At 49.9% G+C, this 7,500-nt stretch overlaps 1 non-coding gene across 1 annotated transcript; it reads left to right on the top strand.

Annotated features, from left to right (window-relative positions):
• Positions 1–5,714: 5,714 nt before the first annotated feature.
• LOC143176410 (5.8S ribosomal RNA) lies at positions 5,715–5,869 on the top strand. Its single transcript, XR_013000962.1, has one exon. It is a non-coding gene; the product is annotated as a 5.8S ribosomal RNA (ribosomal RNA).
• The last annotated feature ends 1,631 nt before the right edge of the window (positions 5,870–7,500 follow it).

Genomic DNA, 7,500 nt, shown 5'->3' with positions numbered 1-7,500 from the left:
ACGCGAAGAGTTGTTACGTGCTCGCGCGAGGTGCGATAGCGTCGATTCGCTTTTCTGTACGGGGAGAAATAGAACGATGAGCTGACTTATCGGGTCTTCGTTGGAATTACCGTCGCTGGCATTGTAAACTCCAGATGACCTTGTGATTCCTTCGTCGGGCACTGGTAAAGGGTGGCGATGATTCGTTCTATAATAGAAATACCCGTCGTAGCGTTTCGGCCTAGTCACCCGCCACGAAACACTCTCTCGTCGTGGAATCCCCGCGTCGGAGAGTAAAACGCCGAAGGCTTACTTATGAAACTTACGTCTCTCGACGATGGGACGATCCACGCGAAGAGTTGTTACGTGCACGCGTATGGTGCGATTGCGTCGATTCGCTTTTCTGTACGGGGAGCAATAGAACGTTGAGTTGACTTATCGGGTCTTCGTTGGAATTACCGTCGCTGGCATTGTAAACTCCAGATGACCTTGTGATTCCTTCGTCGGGCACTGGTAAAGGGTGGCGATGATGCGTTCTATAATAGAAATACCCGTCGTAGCGTTTCTTCCGAGTCAACCCGCTCACGAAACACTCTCTCGTCGTGGAATCCCCGCGTCGGAGAGTAAAACGCGAATTCATAGTATGGAAACTTACGTCTCTCGACGATGGGACGATCCACGCGAAGAGTTGTTACGTGCACGCGTATGGTGCGATTGCGTCGATTCGCTTTTCTGTACGGGGAGTAATAGAACGTTGAGTTGACTTATCGGGTCTTCGTTGGAATTACCGTCGCTGGCATTGTAAACTCCAGATGACCTTGTGATTCCTTCGTCGGGCACTGGTAAAGGGTGGCGATGATGCGTTCTATAATAGAAATACCCGTCGTAGCGTTTCTTCCGAGTCAACCCGCTCACGAAACTCTCTCTCGTCGTGGAATCCCCGCGTCGGAGAGTAAAACGCGAATTCATACTATGAAAACTTACGTCTCTCGACGATGGGACGATCCACGCGAAGAGTTGTTTACGTGCACGCGTATGGTGCGATTGCGTCGATTCGCTTTTCTGTACGGGGAGAAATAGAACGTTGAGTTGACTTATCGGGTCTTCGTTGGAATTACCGTCGCTGGCATTGTAAACTCCAGATGACCTTGTGATTCCTTCGTCGGGCACTGGTAAAGGGTGGCGATGATGCGTTCTATAATAGAAATACCCGTCGTAGCGTTTCTTCCGAGTCAACCCGCTCACGAAACTCTCTCTCTCGTCGTGGAATCCCCGCGTCGGAGAGTAAAACGCCGAAGGCTTACTATGAAACTTACGTCTCTCGACGATGGGACGATCCACGCGAAGAGTTGTTACGTGCACGCGTATGGTGCGATTGCGTCGATTCGCTTTTCTGTACGGGGAGTAATAGAACGTTGAGTTGACTTATCGGGTCTTCGTTGGAATTACCGTCGCTGGCATTGTAAACTCCAGATGACCTTGTGATTCCTTCGTCGGGCACTGGTAAAGGGTGGCGATGATTCGTTCTATAATAGAAATACCCGTCGTAGCGTTTCTTCCGAGTCAACCCGCTCACGAAACTCTCTCTCGTCGTGGAATCCCCGCGTCGGAGAGTAAAACGCGAATTCATAGTATGGAAACTTACGTCTCTCGACGATGGGACGATCCACGCGAAGAGTTGTTACGTGCACGCGTATGGTGCGATTGCGTCGATTCGCTTTTCTGTACGGGGAGCAATAGAACGTTGAGTTGACTTATCGGGTCTTCGTTGGAATTACCGTCGCTGGCATTGTAAACTCCAGATGACCTTGTGATTCCTTCGTCGGGCACTGGTAAAGGGTGGCGATGATTCGTTCTATAATAGAAATACCCGTCGTAGCGTTTCTTCCGAGTCAACCCGCTCACGAAACTCTCTCTCGTCGTGGAATCCCCGCGTCGGAGAGTAAAACGCGAATTCATACTATGAAAACTTACGTCTCTCGACGATGGGACGATCCACGCGAAGAGTTGTTTACGTGCACGCGTATGGTGCGATTGCGTCGATTCGCTTTTCTGTACGGGGAGAAATAGAACGTTGAGTTGACTTATCGGGTCTTCGTTGGAATTACCGTCGCTGGCATTGTAAACTCCAGATGACCTTGTGATTCCTTCGTCGGGCACTGGTAAAGGGTGGCGATGATGCGTTCTACAATAGAAATACCCGTCGTAGCGTTTCTTCCGAGTCAACCCGCTCACGAAACTCTCTCTCGTCGTGGAATCCCCGCGTCGGAGGGTAAAACGCGATATATAATAGTATATGCCAGTGGTTCGCGCGCGTCGTCTCTGAGATACGCGGTCGACAGAGTTCCGAAAACACGTGATGTGCCACGATTTCCGTGCGTCTTACATCTTTCGACGATGGGACGATCCACGCGAAGAGAACGTTCGTGCTTGCGTGAGGTGCAACAGCGTCGATTCGCTTTTCTGTACGGGGAGAAATAGAACGTTGAGTTGACTTATCGGGTCTTCGTTGGAATTACCGTCGCTGGCATTGTAAACTCCAGATGACCTTGTGATTCCTTCGTCGGGCACTGGTAAAGGGTGGCGATGATTCGTTCTATAATAGTAATACCCGTCGTAGCGTTTCGACCGATGTCACCCGCCACGAAAGTCTCTCTCGACGTGGAAACCCCGCGCCGAAGAGTAAACGCGAAGGCTTACCATACGAAAGAAAACGGTATTATACGCCTGTGGTATGTGCGTCTCGGCTCTGTGATACGCGATCGGCAGAGTTACAAAAAAACGTTGATGGGCCACGATTTCCGTGCGTCTTACATCTTTCGACGATGGGACGATCCACGCGAAGAGTAGTTACGTGCTCGCGCGAGGTGCGATAGCGTCGATTCGCTTTTCTGTACGGGGAGAAATAGAACGATGAGTTGACTTATCGGGTCTTCGTTGGAATTACCGTCGCTGGCATTGTAAACTCCAGATGACCTTGTGATTCCTTCGTCGGGCACTGGTAAAGGGTGGCGATGATTCGTTCTATAATAGAAATACCCGTCGTAGCGATTCGGCCGAGTCACCCGCCACGAAACTCTCTCTCGTCGTGGAATCCCCATGTCGGAGAGTAAAACGCGAAGGCTAACTATATAAGAAATATATAGTATTATTTATGCCTGTGGTTCTCCGTTTGCCCTACTCTCAGATACGCGACTCGGAGAGTTACGAATAATCGTGATGGACCACGATTTCTGTACGTCTTACATCTTTCGACGATGGGACGATCCACGCGAAGAGATCATTCCTGCTTGCGTGAGGTGCGATAGCGCCGATTCGCTTTTCTGTACGGGGAGAAATAGAACGATGAGTTGACTTATCGGGTCTTCGTTGGAATTACCGTCGCTGGCATTGTAAACTCCAGATGACCTTGTGATTCCTTCGTCGGGCACTGGTAAAGGGTGGCGATGATTCGTTCTATAATAGAAATACCCGTCGTAGCGATTCGGCCGTGTCACCCGCCACGAAAATCTCTCTCGTCGTGGAATCCCCGCGTCGTAGAGTAAACGCGAAGGCTTGCTATAGAAGACTATAGTTTATACGCCTGTGGTTCACCGGTTGCCTGCTCTCCGGGGTACGCGATCGCGCAGGAGTTACGGAAGAACTTGATGGGCCACGATCTCCAAGCGGCTATATCTTTCGACGATGGGACGATTCACGCGAAGAGAACGTTCGTGCATGCGTGAGGTGCGATAGCGTTGATTCGCTTGTCTGTACGGGGAGAAATAGAACGATGAGTTGACTTATCGGGTCTTCGTTGGAATTACCGTCGCTGGCATTGTAAACTCCAGATGACCTTGTGATTCCTTCGTCGGGCACTGGTAAAGGGTGGCGATGATTCGTTCTATAATAGAAATACCCGTCGTAGCGTTTCGACCGATGTCACCCGCCACGAAATTCTCTCTCGTCGTGGAATCCCCGCGTCGGAGAGTAACCGCCGAAGGCTTGCTATAGAAGACTATAGTTTATACGCCTGTGGTTCACCGGTTGCCGGCTCTCCGGGGCACGCGATCGCGCGAAGGTTACGGAGGGACGTGAAGCGCCCGAGCAATGAAACGTCCGCAGGAGGAAACGAGCAACCGCCGAACATTGTTTCGCGACGTTTCCATAATGTATTGTCGTTTCGCTCGCATCCCGCTTCTTTCCCCTAGTTTCCTCGACGCGTAGTTTCGCAGCCTTAGTGGACGAATCATTCTCGATTCGAGGAAAGATATGCAGTGGGGCGTGCAATGAGCCCGCCAGAGACCACGATCTCCAATGCGTCTTTACATCTTTGGACGATGGGACGATCCACGCGAAGAGAACGTTCGTGCTTGCGCGAGGTGCATTAGCGTCGATTCGCTTTTCTGTACGGGGAGAAATAGAACGATGAGTTGACTTATCGGGTCTTCGTTGGAATTACCGTCGCTGGCATTGTAAACTCCAGATGACCTTGTGATTCCTTCGTCGGGCACTGGTAAAGGGTGGCGATGATTCGTTCTATAATAGAAATACCCGTCGTAGCGATTCGGCCGAGTCACCCGCCACGAAACTGTCTCTCTTTCGTCGTGGAAACCCCGCGTCGGAGAGTAAAACGCGCGAAGGCTGTGACTGTAACATATATATATATATATACACAGTATACAATGCCTGTGGTTTTTGCGCGTGTCGGCTCTTCGGTATACGCGATCGGCCAGAGTTACGGAGGGACGGTGAAGCGCACGAGAAATTGAAACGGCCGCACGATTGGAACCGAGCAACCGTCGAACATTGTTTCGCGACGTTTCCATAATGCGTTTTCGTTTCGCTCGCATACCGCTTCTTTTCCCCTAGTCTCTGAGACGCGTTTTCGAGCCGTTCTTCTACTATCGATTCTCGTAGAGAGAAGGGACCGGGTAGTCTGGAAGTGGAACCCGCATCTTGCGTGTACCGTACACGGAATTGAGAGGACCGGCCGTGAAGCTCGTTTTAAAGCCGTGCGTCTGACACCCAACTCTTGCGCGCCAATTTCGCGGCAAGAGATAATATGGGACGAATGACCGGCAAAGAGCCAGCTGTGAAGTCTGTTTTTTTAATCGAATCCGTGGACGTGTGTATGCCGTAGCGTCGCTCGTCGTGTTCGTTCATGGTCGTTCCGAGAGAAAGAACGAAAGCGGTAACGAAGGGACCGGCCGTGAAGCTCGTTTTAAAGCCGCGCGTCTGACACCCAACTCTTGCGCGCCAATTTCGCGGCAAGAGATAACATGGGACGAATGACCGGCAAAGAGCCAGCTGTGAAGTCTTTTTTCATTATTTGCTTTCAATCGATCGATCGGTACGATTCGTGCAACGTTTCGCGCGATGCGACGCGAAAACATGCGCGCAACAATAGATGCGTCTGATCGGAAGAACGCGAGGGTCGACTGCACGCGATGGATTCAGTATCGGGTAGGATACAAAATATATCCCCGTCGTTTCCACGCGTGCGAGTCTTCTGCGTCTTTCGCGGGTTTTTGAATGCACTATACGCCCGGAACGTCGAGAAATATATACATATTACTTGAACGTTTTTCGTCTCGAAAGGCTTCGGTGTCGTCTCCAAGGCGACGCCTGAATCTCCTTCGCGCGCTGGTCGGAGATTCAGGTATCAACTTTTATCTTCTCTTTGAAAGAAGAGAGATATTAGGTCGAACAAGTGAGAATAAAATTATATATGTGAAATATAAAATTTATACGATTACCCTGAACGGTGGATCACTTGGCTCGTGGGTCGATGAAGAACGCAGCTAATTGCGCGTCAACGTGTGAACTGCAGGACACATGAACATCGACATTTCGAACGCACATTGCGGTCCACGGATACAATTCCTGGACCACGCCTGGCTGAGGGTCGTTTACGTACCATACACTGCTTGCGTAGCTCTGTCAAATCCCCGCCGTCGTTCACCTCTTCGGATCGAACGTTTTTTTACCGAAGGGCGCAAAGAACGTCTCTGAGTCGGGTTAAGAGAAGGATGCTACGTACGAGCGAACGATGGGTGTCTCGTCGGCGTTTGTCGCGGACACGCGAAAATTCTGTGAATTTCACGGACAGTGTACGTTCTAGTTGTTGCAAAACGATCGGAATCGTTTGTATGGACTCGCGTGAGTGTTCGCGGCGTCGTGCGTCGTTCAATTACGACCGCCCGCGGATACCGCTCCACTGCGATATGGATCTGAGCGACAACTTTTTCGGCTGTTCGTGAGATGAACGGTTTCGTGTGTTTAGAAAAATTTTTTTTCCCGCGCTCCCGACGTCACCTGAAATGATGCGTCAGAGGTGAAAGAAAATATTAAGAAGTCGAGAGAGAGAGACTACACACGTTTTATTCATATTTTGTATACCGTGCGTGAGACGGATGTGCACGACACGTCGTATGTCGGTATATTACCGACTGGCCCCAGGGAGATTGTTTTCTTCCTCTCTTACGAATGAGATGTACGTTTCGGAGGATCGTCGTTACCGAAACACACGGCAAAACGAGACTTCTCGCAGCAGAACCTTTATACACAATACACATCGACTCTTTTTACCCCGAGAGAGAGAGAAAAGGTGTATTTCTTTTTTTTATTTTTCGAATTCGACGCACGAACGCTTTGACGACTGGAGAAAAACACGGTGTGTGTGTTAAAATCGTGCGGGACGAGCATGCGTATTCGTAACGGGTCGAATAGTTCTTATTCCCCGTCGTCGCGTGTCCTCGCTGGACCACCACCGTGCGCTTCCGCCACGTTCAGTTGAATTTCGAAATATATATATATAAAAAGAATCACCATATACTCTCTTTCGGGAGGTGTATTTTTATCGGTTTCTGCTATAGAGAAGAGACGGAGATCGTGTTGTGAGGTGTAACGTTTCTGTATCCCCGTTTCGGAGGATCGTCGTTATCGGCGGAACACACGTCAAAACGAGACTTCTCGCAGAACCTTTATACACAATACACATCGACTCTTTTACCCCGAGAGAGAGAAAAGGTGTTTTTCTTTTTTTTTTATTTTTCGAATTCGACGCACGAACGCTTTGACGACTGGAGAAAAACACGGTGTGTGTTAAAATCGTGCGGGACGAGCATGCGTATTCGTAACGGGTCGAATAGTTCTTATTCCCCGTCGTCGCGTGTCCTCGCTGGACCACCACCGTGCGCTTCCGCCACGTTCAGTTGTATTTCGAAATATATATATATAAAAAGAATCACCATATACTCTCTTTCGGGAGGTGTATTTTTATCGGTTTCTGCTATAGAGAAGAGACGGACGATCGTGTGTGACACCACGTGGTAACGTTTCCGTATCCCCGTAAAATACGTTTATCTTTTCTCGTAGAAAAGAGAGAGGAAGAGGCAGGAGCTCCTCTTTGGCGAGGCTTTCGAACGTCGCGTCCCGTCCGCCGGAATATAATGATATAAATATATAACCGCCGCCGACTTTGTGCGAAAGCGTTGAAACGAACGCGTCGGTCGCCCCATGGTGTGTGTTTGTCGTGTC

This window comes from Nomia melanderi, unplaced genomic scaffold (assembly GCF_051020985.1).
Source record: "Nomia melanderi isolate GNS246 unplaced genomic scaffold, iyNomMela1 scaffold0532, whole genome shotgun sequence".
NCBI lineage: Eukaryota > Metazoa > Arthropoda > Insecta > Hymenoptera > Halictidae > Nomia > Nomia melanderi.
Note: the sequence above shows the minus strand (reverse complement) of the source record. Positions and strands in the feature narration are given on the sequence as shown.